Genomic DNA, 13,202 nt, shown 5'->3' on the forward strand with positions numbered 1-13,202 from the left:
ATTTAACCGTAATTCATAATTCTTACAAGATTCAGTATTTTAAACCTTCATTCTAATATTTATGTATTTGAGTATTTTATGTTTTCAGTACGAAATAGTACAAATGCAAAACCAGATTTCAACCTATTTTCAAAATGCAGTATACCCAAATCTCTGTTTCTTAACATTTGATAGCCCTAACTAATTTCCAAGGAAATTTACATTTGACCTCATATGTATATTGTCAAAGAAAATCATACTATGCAAAAACTGTACAAAAAGTACTTTTAATCGAGTTCATAATTTGATCCTGTCCAACATAGAGTGCCTGCTTTTAAAGGGGTATTCCTGCATTTTATTGTATACATAAAGTTTTCTAAATCCTTAGTTTTTTTCAGTCCCTAGTATGCGTCAAGCTCCTAAACTATTTCTGAGAGACACCTGGATGTCAATGTTTCTCAGATGTTTCAGACTTTTCTCCAATTTTGTAAAATACTGTATCATTTCACCTCTGTGCTTCTTGCTTTTTTTTCATCATCATTCAAATGCTGAATGAATAGTGAACAGTTTCATTCTCCTGGGACACGCTGGGATCTCTGGCAATCGCAATTGCTGTTCAATATGCATGCATAATCCTACTTAATTACACCCCAAGCTATTCATTTCCTGCATCACTGCTAAACGTCTTTGGATTGATAGTGTCAGAATTAACGTGACAGACCTCTCTCTCTTAGCCTGCCGATGGATCATTTACTAGCTCACACGCTGCAGTCTCGCTCACTGTGGGAAGAGCTGTCGGTGTAGCGCCATACAGTGTCTGATTCATCAGCCTATTCTGTGGTATAAGTGGAACATCTATCAAGGTAATGCTGTACCAAACAGCACTTAATGAGCAAGTTGAGGGAGTGAAACTACCCCTCTGCCAAATGAGAGGTTAGAGACAACCCTGGCCTCCAGCAGACAAAATAAAAAATGAGAATCTCTCTTAAACTGCTTTGAAGTCTTCCTCTTTGCCCTCTTTTTACCCACAAAGGACCGGAATGGAAAAACATAACCAGCTCGCTTCACATTCCTCCATATATCACCCCTGTCTAGACCATAAAAATCGTCCCCATTGCAAGTGAAACCAGGCTGAAGTGGCAGGCCTGTGATGGAAATGTGTCAGTTCAAGTGATGGTCATGATGTTTAAGGAATCATCCTGTGGAGTCAGTGCTGTAGTGATCAAAGAATATAAAAGAAGAAAGAGGGGGAGGTACCCTATAGGTGAAATGAAAATAGGGAAAGGAGTATGGAAGAGCAGAAAGGAAGAAAATGGATACAAATATTTTTTGCCTTTTGCACAAATTGGACTGCAAGATATATACAACATTAAAATCCTCCTTTTAAAAAGAGGTGTTCACACATTACAGTATTTATTATGAACTTATGAAAAGGGTTGGTAAGAAAAATATAAATGTCCATCAAAAGAACACTACAACCAATTTCATCTTAACTCGTAAATGGAAAAACAAGGCATTTTAAAAAAAATAGTAAATTCTTTATTACTTCATTCTAATTCAGCCAAGCATAGTATACCTTTTTTTAGGATATCTTTCAAGCAAAAAATGCCAGAAATCACCTTGTTCCAGCTTCACAGTTTGGAGGGTTTTGATGCTTTTTCTTCTTTTTATGTGATAGTAAATTGAATATCTGCAGATTTTTAGCCTCGCTATATAGCAGAGTGGCTTTATGTTGTCGGTCCACCACTTTGTTCCAGACTGAAATATCATAACAAGTTTGAATGAAGTGCCTTTGGAATGTTGTACGTCTGTGGGGACATTCATCAAAGTGAAGTGAAACGTGACAAAATAAAGTATACTCAAAGCAGACAATGTTCATATTAAATGCAGTTTGACACACACTATTTTGCAATGCACAAAGGAAAATGGAGGAGCCGCTCGCTGCCGGGGAGGGATTAATCAGTTAATATGGAAAATGTCTGGGGAATAAAGCACTACGTATAGGTAAAGAGTCAATAATAATAACTTTTAATAAAATGTACATAGCACCTTTAAAAACAGAGTTTACAAAGTGCTTTGACAGACAAAGCAAGGCAAAAGCAGGAGATCCAGAATGGAATAAAACAACAGAGAGCAAGACAAAGTCACAATGCAGTCTGCGTGGAGTGCTGCTCGGGTGTGTTGAGAGTGTCCCGTTGGTGCTCTTCACTTTGGGAATCCTACTAGTATAAAGAGATTGAAAGAAACTGAGGCACTTAAGAGATTAAAGTGTAGAAAGCCTTTTATGTCTTCTTGGCTATAAAGTCATTAAAACATGATTTATTTATTTTTTCCGAGTGCCACAGTTTCCTTCAACCATTTTAAAATAGCAGGAAATGAAAACAAGAAGACAAAAGACGCAAAACATAGTAGAAAGAAAACCAAAAAAGAAAACAGTTAAAACGTGACCAAAATATGAACATATACAGTACAGGCCAAAAGTTTGGACACACCTTCTCATTCAAAGTGTTTCTTTATTTTCATGACTATTTACATTGTAGATTCTCACTGAAGGCATCTAAACTATGAATGAACACATATGGAATTATGTACATAACAAAAAAGTGTGAAATAACTGAAAACATGTCTTATATTTTAGATTTTCTTTTGATAACTCTGTAAACCCTTGGTGTTCTCTCAATGAGCTTCATGAGGTAGTCACCTGAAATGGTTTTACCTTCACAGGTGTGCTTTGTCAGGGTTAATTAGTGGAAGTTTTTCCCTTATTAATAAAAAAGCAAAGGGTGGCTACTTTGAAGAATCTAAAATATAAGCCATGTTTTCAGTTATTTCACACTTTTTTGTTAAGTACATAATTCCATATGTGTTCATTCATAGTTTTGATGCCTTCAGTGAGAATCTACAATGTAAATAGTCATGAAAATAAAAAGGAAACGCATTGAATGAGAAGGTGTGTCCAAACCTTTGGCCTGTACTGTAAGTATAAGTAATAAAATAAATAGAACATCAAAAGCAATAAAAAATACAAAAAGAGTCGTGCATGTTTAACTCACACTTCTGAACATTGCAAATGCATCTGTTCCCAATAATTAGCGGAGATGAGCGAGTACTGAAATGTTACTGTGTTATGGTCACAGACAGGGCTTTAAGGCTAGTCGATTTTTAAAGCCAATCAGATTTTTTTTCTTTCCCTAACCAACTTTACCTTCATTTCAGCGCCTCTGGTTTGCTTCCCGCCGTTCCGTCTTCTCCGTTTCAGCGTAGCCACGCACGCTAGGCACGTGGCTAACGGTTGTGTGACACGGCAGTACTTTGTGTTCATGGGAAATGTAGGATTAGTATTACAAGCAGCGTTTCTAGATAAAGCCAAGACACACACAAAACCGCCCACATTTCTCGGTGGAAAACACATTTCTGCAGCCGGCCGATTCAAACAGACGCAGTGCTGTTTGCTTCATTCATCAGCAGCCACGTTGGCTAGTAACTCTACAATGTGACCCGACAAAGTAACATTTTAAAGTCCTTGGTCACAGGAGAAAAAGTCATTTATTACTTTGAACTTTTATTCTCAGCGTCACTACAGACAGTCGTCGTTTACGCAGCTTAACCCTAACCACTGCCACCATCTACCATCTTCAGTCCAAGCAGGCTAATAACCATTCCCAGACATTACATAACTCTGTGAGGCGGCTGCTGCTGATAGTGGTTATGGTGATTTGGTAACAATGGCAGCTCCCCCCCGCCCCCCCCCCTGGTATCGTCTCCAATAGCTCCTCTGATGCATGGCCGTCATCACTGTGCTGCAGATTGAGCTGAAATGATTGAGTGTAAAGCTGTGAAAAGGGGGCTGTTAGTGATGGCGCCTCAGTGTCCATTCAAGTGAGGGAATAATCTATCTGAGGATGTGATAGTGCTGACCATCATTTAAGTGGCTTAAAAAAAGGTCAGCGGGGGCAACCGGGATGGGGAAGCGCTTGGGACGACCATTACAGTCATTCCGCTTCACTGTGCAAGGTGCCCGCCGCCTGATTGATGCCTGAGAGAGGATTTGGAGCTGCTCTGGTGTGTATTACAGCATGCACTTTCATATATTGCCTGTTTGTGTGTTTGTGTGTGTGTGTGTGTGTGTGTGTGTGTGTGTGTGTGTGGGTGTGTCTGTGGGTAGATAGTTGTGTGTCCTCATGTAAGATGGCCTGGGAAGTGTTTCATTCCAGGTGTTCAGGAGAGGATTTGGAGAAGCCCATCTTTCCACAGTGAGCCCATCCACTCCTATAAGCTCTCTCCCCCCAGGATCCTGAAAGATCCGTCACACCAGTGGTGGAATTGGAACGTAGTACATTTACTCAACTACTGTACTTACTTAGTCTTTTCTTTTTTTAATCAATCAATCAACATTTATTTGTATAGCGCTCTACAGCAACCAGCAGGTATCCAAAAGGTCAAGAATAAAACAATACCATACGATTCAAAGGATAAAACATAGAATACAATAAAATCAGAAAAGGTTTGTCTCGCATTGCCAGAACCTTCCTCCAAAGCGCTGCAAAGGAGGGTCTGGGCACAGCATTCCGGGATGGGAGGAAAAACGTGCTCTGGTTTATTGGCATTGCTTTAAACCAATCACAGTCGTCTTGGGCGGTGCTCGGGAAGGAACTTGTTTTGGTGGAACGCGTGTACGTTGAAAAGTTGTTTTAGTCGTGCAACAGAAAACTCTGATTGGACAGATAGTCTAGCTAGCTGTCTGGATTTACCCTGCAGAGATCTGAGGAGCAGTTAACCATAGTCCTCAGAAATCCACCGGAGTTTAGAACGCCAACACAAAGAAAGAGGAAGGTGAAGGAAATCCGGCCGAAACTAGGGACATAGTCTACTTAAAAACAGGAGAGGAGAGAGGAAAAAGCCATTCTAAATATATTTTGAGTTTGGATTTAAAAAGAGCTACGTCTGTAATAGTGCGAATGTCAGGCGGGGGGGGTAACCTGTTCCAAAGTCTCGGGGGAACAACTGTGAAAGTGCAGTCACCCCCCCAGATTGTTCCTTGACCTGGGGACCTCTGAAACCAGGTGATTTGATGACTGCAATGACCTGCTGTGCTCGCAAAGGGTTCAAATCTCAGACAAATACTTGTCACGCCACGTTCTACTTCTACTCCTCTACATTTCAGAGAAAAATATTGCACTTTTGACTCCACTACATTCATCTGACAGCTTTAGTTACTAGTTACTTTACAAATTCAAATGTTTGCACACAGTTTATACAATATGATGTTTTATTATGAAACTACCCAACAATATACAGGCCTACAAGTCCAGCTGAAATCATTAACCCATTAAACACTTAGTTGATTGACAGAACAATTTGGATCGTTTCCAGTTTCTAAAATGTTAATACTACTGTTAATACTTTAAGTACATTTTCATGATGATACTTGCATACTTTCACTTAAGCAACAATTTCAATGCAGGACTTTAACTTGTAACTGAGTATTTTTACAGTGTGGTAATAGTACTTTGACTTAAGTAAAGGATCTAAGTACTTTTTCCACCACTGGTTATCGTGCTGTTACTTTTAATGTTCTTTCTATGTGCAATTTCTTCTATCCTCAATTCTTTTATTTAGTGCAATTCCTTTATTACATGTTATTTATTTTAGAATAGGGCACGTGCTGTACTCCACTATATCAGGGCCTGTGCAATATGCTCTCAACTAGTGGACGATCTCTACTGTATTTTTCTTGTACTAAAGTACATTGTTGTCTAGTTGTATGCTGTCATGTATTGTACTGTCTGTTACATACTGAATGATTGATAATGAAGGAATGGGTTTGTACAGTATGTAGCTGTTGTCAGCACATTTGCCCAAGACAAATTTTCCTCCTGGACAATACAGTTTGCCCTATCTTATCTTATTATACCTTTACTCGTTCATGACTGATGACGACTCTCATGCAACCGCTCTCTTCATCTTTGACCAAAACAGATTCAGAACCAAGAAATCAATGGAACAAGGAGGCGTCCCGTCCCGTCCCAACAGAAGAAGAAGCTGATGTAATTAAATCCGTCTGCAGGGTAAGAGAAATAAAGGGTAGCAGAGCTTGTGAAGTGAAGAGGAAAGTCCCTGGAGGTATAATTAACAATATATACCGTTAGTATCTGTGCCTCCTTCTTTCTCTGAAGAAAAACACCAGACAGACTTTCTGCCATCCTGCTTTATGATGTAACAGCCAAATACAGTGCGTATACAACGTTTAAATCAAAGGGAATCACATGTTGACAATGATCACTTTTTAATAAATCACTCTAAGAAAAGCTGTTTCAGTGGTATGTTCATGCTGGCTCACTCATGTCTGCTGTGAAAAAAGGCCAGTTGGTTTTAAAAAGTCACATCATTAGTTCAATGGAGATCACCGGTGTAAGGTTGATTGTAGTATCCATACACCTGTATCTGGAAGGTCCAAGTTTGGCTGAGTCAGTAGCGGTGTTAAACCGTTCACAGAAATGGTGCACTATTTCGTGGGTTTGCCATGTTGTAGTGGTGTTCTAAATCACTGCGGTTAATTTCATTCACTATACAGTCCACTATAATAATAAAAAAACACAATGCACAGCTAATTTGAGTGCACCCTACATTTTACTCCTGTGTACCACAATGCAACGCGGTCCTGTTTTCCCTGAGGAGAAGAAGAAGCAGAAGCAACTGTGAAAACTGAAAAGGGAAAATGGAGCGAGCTTTCGTTTCTAAACAGTGGAAATGTAACATGCAACATACAGTATATACAACTTTTCTGTTATCCTCCTGAGTGCTCGCTTTGTTTCAGGGACTTATTATAAGTATTTTTGTTTCAGATTGTTTACATGATGCTGACACATCTACTGACGCAACAATGTTTTCAGCGAGTGTCCGAAATCTTGCTTGGTCGTTCCCTATACAGTTCATTATTTAATAAACACTATATAGGGAATAGTGAGTGAGTGAAGGAACGGTTTCGAACACAGCTAGTGTTGTGGTCAAACCTGCACCATGAAGGCAAAGGACCACTTCCAAAAAAAAAAAAAAAAACTCTGTGAAGAAGTGATTGAAAAGAACTAGTAATGGATACACAGCTGTTTCTGAGACTTCGGAGTCACAGATCATCCCTTGGAGGACAGTTAAATAAGATTATTTGCAACACGACAAGTCGCCTCTTTACAGGGGGTTATGTGCAAGAGGGTAAGCCTCTCTCCACAACGCGTAGCTCCTATGGCGCCATTTTGATGCTAACAAGCACTCACCCGCCGTTAGCATCCCATTGACTGCCATTCATTTTGACGTCACTTTGACAGCGAATAACTTTACATCTGAAGCGCTTAAAGACTATTTGTCCATTGTTTATTTCTAAAGAAACACGACAATGTATAAAAGGCTCCATTACCTTGTATCTCATGTTATGGCCCCGTAGCAGACGTTTTTATAAAAATAGGTTAACGATTGGGTCATAACCACGCGACTTACTGGCGCACAGTAGAGGAATTACCGTATAGTACAGGAGAAGCTTGCAGGCAGTTTCGACTTACATTCGCTGTTTAAGTTTAATTACTAATGTTAACTAGCATTTTAGTTAGCAATAATTTGTGTCTATATTATCTCCTTACATATCCCTACGCTCTCCTTCTCTGTAAGATTGGGAATGATTGAGATTTCTCTTGGCACAGCTACCAGAAGACTTCCAACTTTCAGACAGGTTGCTCACGTCACATTTACGTCTTCAAGCTCAGTTGGAGGCTGCTCAGTAACGCTCAGCGCTCACCGCAAAAGTGCTTCTAATATCCTTCACTGGTCTCCGTCCAGAGCAACGGGCTCTGTTGGTCCATTTATGTTACTGTCTGTAGTTATGTGCCGGACTATTTCCTGGCCAAGTAACGTCCTTGAGTCTGCGCTGGTTGCCTGGCGACTGCTCAGAGACCAATGGTAAAATGTGAGTTTTCTTTTTACCCTTCACTTTTAACACAGATGCAACAAATGAGCTACATTTAGTTGTTAAGTGAGCTTTAGAGGTTTTGGCAGGCTGATTTTGTTTCCAGAGAGAGCGCGTTGTGTTTTAGAGGGATGAGACGTCCTTTCCTCTGAAGCGTCACATGAATTGGTCGGCTGTGTGGGCAGAGTTAGCAACTCCTTCAGCTGCACGGCTTCCAGGAAGGCTGCTCTCGTGTATCCTCGCCTATAGCTCCTCAGAGATCCCTCCTCGGGCTAGAAATAAGAGCTTTGAGACAGCCTTCACAAAGGAAGGACAGAACAACTTCCGGTTCAATCGAGGGCCGAGGAGTCGAGGAGCTATCAATGAGATGCAGCCCATGAGTTAAGGGCACTCCTCCAAAAATCGGAGGCGCATAGAGCAAAAAAAAAAAACAAGGCGCTCAGCAACGCTAAGGCAGTAAGCAAAAAATTCATTTTTAGGGGGTTCCTTTTGTCCTATATTTGAAAATATAGCTTTTGACCAAAAAAAAAAAATCCCAGCTAAAGGTCCACCTATACATTTTTGTTCCTGGAGCTTTTAAACGTATCACAGTCTTCATCAGCGGATGGAGTCTGTTCAGTTGTCACGGAGATGGATTTGTTGAAATGCGAGCTAAGTAGCTGTCATGATGTGCTCTGGCGTATGAAGACGACGTTAGTCGGTTGAAAGCACAAAGGAATCTAGTTGTGAATCTTGAGATGGGATTGTTTTATCAAACTATATTTGCAAGGTCAAAGAATGAACGGTCATACTAATTTAAATGAAGCTCAGCGTAAATTCTTTCAGGAAGACTTCTTTGCTTCTCTCTCTCTCTCCCAACCTAATCAGCTGCATTGTCATCAGCTGAATGTGGGCGTTTACTCTTTCAGTTAAGCCAACAAGATTTGACACAATCTCCATGAGCTATCGTTCAAACGTCAAATCTGTTCTACTCTCTGCTGCTGCCAGTTGTCATTTCAGGCTAAATCGATGCAACCCTCCTCCACCCTATTCACCTCCATCATTCCCAGCACCCGGGGTTCCTCCATCCAAAGCCCCGCTTCACATCACATCCATCCAGATCTCCAGGTTTCCTTCATCCCTTCATCACCTCCACCAGTGCCTAGACTCCATATTGGGGGGATACTCCTATATATGCATGGCCTCTAGACCCCTTAATAAACTAACTAATAAACTAACATTGCGATGGAGTCTAATCGCCAAAGACTCGAACAAATCAACCTATTATGCACCATGTTCATTACACTTATTTCACTCTTACTGAAGTCTTACCTGATTGAAATGACTTTATACTGTGCTTATATGTTGCATCCCCACTATAGATCAGTCCGGCCATACACAACCACTAGTGTCTCCCTTTATCCCACTTTCTATTTCTCCCTCTCTCCTGTGCTCACACGTTATGTGATCTGCCAGAGCAGAACATCGGGATTTCAACACAGAGGTGCTGCTGCGCTGGCAGCGACAGGATGCACACATCTGAATGTCAGCTGTCAGGAGAGAAAGAAATAGCTCTAAAATAAGACTGCGGTGTGAAGCTGGTCAACAATTTATATCTCACATCTTGTCAGAGAATCTCATGATTTTCCCCTCAAGTATTTAACACACGTGGCTGAAAATTTGATGAGAGCGCTTCAAGTGTGCATCCGAGAGTGCAGAACACCCTGTAACTTCCAGTCAGGTGTCTCCCAGGAACTTTAAAGTTGTGAGTCAGAGATATGTGACTGGGTGTGCTGCGTGATTGCTCAGTCCTGGAATAGCAGAAAGCTTTCCAATAGCTCCTTAATTCTAATGAGGGTTTTATGAGTCGTGATCAAGAACTCATTGGCAACGTGTTCGGTCGATAGCGCCTTTGCGTCTGAGCCGAGCCTTGACCTGAAGATTTATACAGCTATTCTCTAAAGGTCCCCATTCGTGGGCCTATACAGTCAGGAAGGCAAATTAGTGTTTCAATGGATTTCACTTTCAATTTGAATGCGGAGTGGTTTGAACACGGCCCCGGCTAAGGGGAAGGCCATGTGTAATGAACTCCTTTGTGTTCTGCCACTTAGAAGATCAAATGCTTTAGGCTGTGAAGACATTCTGCACTGCTAGAGATGGTTTTCATTTGGCTGCTATAGGTGCTGGATCCTGGGTTTATCCACCCTTTTACTGAAAACCACACGCTGAGGACCCCTGTTCAACTCGCATTGGCGTTAAGTCAATTGAGATTAGTTTGCTTTTTGGTATTTCAAAAGCTGTAAATACACCCAGGATGCATTGGTCCTGGTACCCAAATCAGCACTAGAGGTCAGACATGAAAATCACTCACCTTTCGGCGAAATTCACCGTTTTGAAACCAAAATCGTGTAGATTTGATGAGAAAATGTTTAAGGTGGGGGGGGGGGGGGTTAAGTACTCGGGCCTGGTGCCCGATTTCTGGCATATGACTATTTTAGAAAAATAAATAAATTAAAAAGTCCACATGGAATTTGTTTTGATGCGCTGGATCATCAAACTTCCACCTACCAATGAAACTAGTTCTAGCCAATCAGATGCAAAGTAGGCTGGTGTGGTCTCCATGGTAACGCGGCTAAAAAAAATGGAGGCAAAGTTTATCAAACTTGGAGCATGTAGATACAGCTTTAGTTGAGAAAGTAGTTAAAATAAATGGCGCTGGGCATGAATAGAGGACAAGAGGAAAAGGGTGGAGACGGGAAGCCGTTTAGCACTTGGTGCCTCAAACTGAGGGAGCCGGGCGCTTCTGCAGCGCGTGTTCAAGGAAGATACTGGACGGCAGCAGCGGTAGGAAAGTGCTTGCTAGTCACAAAGCTTTGGTCCGTGCACTCTGTCATACGAGTACCGGCAACGATGGCTACCGCTGCGACTGCGACTGTTCCTTCGCTGACCGACCGTGATACAAACAATACGTGTGTACACGTTCATAGCGGAACATGATTTGTCATTACAGTTTTTCACGATCGCTATGACAATTTTTTCAATACTTTTAACAACTTTCCTAAACTCTTAACGCACCAACACACCTACAACACACGACTGGCAAAACAGTTAATTTCATGCTCAAAATCACACATTGTAAACTAAACTCCAACACTGATTTTCAAAATACAATAATTCACTAACACAATACACTATGTTTACCAAAACAATGCAATCATGTCTCAAAATCAAATACTTCTTCCACAACACTAACACATGTTCTCTCCCAACAGGAACATTTAGTCAATCATAGCACAATGTCATACAAAACACTAACATCCCATGGAATTACAGAAACTGCATTATTTTATATGTGTCAGTCAGGTCTGCCCTTATACAACAGACACAAGTGATTGTATTGATCATATTGCACTGTAGTTTCTGTTGAAGCCTCTCTACATTTTTATTTTGTTGGGTTTAGTACATTTTTTTTGAAGATTCTTTTTTGGGCTTTTCCGCCTTTATTTGACAGGACAGCTAGTTGAGAAAGGGGAGAGAGAGAGAGAGGGGGAAGACATGCAGGAAATCGTCACAAGTCAGATTTGAACTCTGGACCTCTGCATCGAGGCACAAACCTCCAAGTATATGTGCGCCTGCTCTACCCGCTCACCAATTTGTTTCTTTTGCTGCAGAGATTCAATACAAAAAATGATTGACCCATCTCAGAGTAGCTTTATAGAATGTACGGTTTATGAAAAAAAGGAGACAGAGGCAGAATTGTCCTGGTACTCCTCTTCCTCTCCCTCGGGAAGGCATTTTTCTTATTTTCTGTGTTCATCTACAGTATATTGTTCAAATAGGTCCTCTTTTACTGTACTACCATATGATCATGTGATTGAAAGAACCTCAACACCTGAGTGTGTTTCCTAGAAGGGAATCAGCTGTGATTGATCTATAACTTCAATCAGCTGTTTCTCAATAAATGCATGTATAAAATGCAGGGGATATATTTGTGTTTCAATTTACAATATGATCAGCTGTTCACTTTGACTTTAGCCTATAAGTTAGGTTTAGAACATGATGTTATCTGTTCTGACATACAGTGTGAAAGCATTTGTAAATTTGGCAGTAAAGATCCATTGTTTTGGTTTTGGTGGAGCTTGTGTGTAAAAGAAGTTCAAGCATTTTAAATTTGTGTTAACTGTATGCATTTTGTGTCAAAGCAACAACAAATGTGTTAATTGTATAGCCTACACAGACGGATGTTGTGCTAACTGTGTTAAGAGTTTAGGAAAGTTGTTAAAAGTATTGAAAAAAGTGTCATAGTGATCGTAAAAAACTGTAACATGGCCACTGTGTAAAAGCTATCTGAAGCCCAAACTGCCTTGACAAAGCTGTCTGTTTGGAATCAGCATGGCAGGTATTTCAACATAACGGCCTTGTCCCAGAGTTTAGCTATATGAAAAGAGTCTAGCTATATGAAAAGATAAACAATGTGACGTTTTTAATAAATGTAAATAAAGCAGCTAATATCAACATGGACAAAATCATGAATGTAGCTACTAATTTGCTTTTTTGATGATGACCTGGCCAAAGTAGTAAAGGTTAGTTTTCACAATGATTCATTGTAGGATTATGATATTATTGCAATATGTAAATCCACATTGACTCTTTATATGGCTGGAAGAAGTAAATATTTTAGTTTTAAAAAATTATGACTTATTATTTTGTAATGTCAGAAGGACTTTAACTGTTTGGCCAGTCAAATTAACTTTAATGAGTGCATATTGAAATATTACACTGTTGGTTGGCAAAAAATGCATCTCAAAATGCATCAGATTGATACTTTAAAATATGGAATATTTAAAATTTTCTTCCGGGGGAGCATGCCACCGGACCCCCCTAGAGGGGTAATATCCTTCTCACCTTTTTCACCCCTGACCTGTTTTCATGCCTGAGAGATGGTCTGAAGAGTACTGTGTGGGTAGTACAAACTTTCTCCTGGCCACATAGGGTAACTGCAATAGAAGGAATAAAAAAACAAACAATAAAATACAGACAGGAAGCCAGTCAAAAATAGATTTAACATATTGTACGTCTATACGATTAGAGAGATACAACACCTGAACAGTCCAATATTATTTTTATAGGCAATGATGCCAACATATCCTCATACCTTAACAGAATAGCTGGGTTTACAATGACTCCCAAAACAACATACTGTATATGACCATTCTATTATTTACTGCAGCATGGTGGCCATTTGAAACACATGACCGTAACGCAAGACCCAGGTGGCAGTTTTAATCAT

The sequence above is a fragment of the Perca fluviatilis genome, chromosome 14 (genome assembly GCF_010015445.1).
Source record: "Perca fluviatilis chromosome 14, GENO_Pfluv_1.0, whole genome shotgun sequence".
Taxonomy (NCBI): Eukaryota; Metazoa; Chordata; class Actinopteri; order Perciformes; family Percidae; genus Perca; species Perca fluviatilis.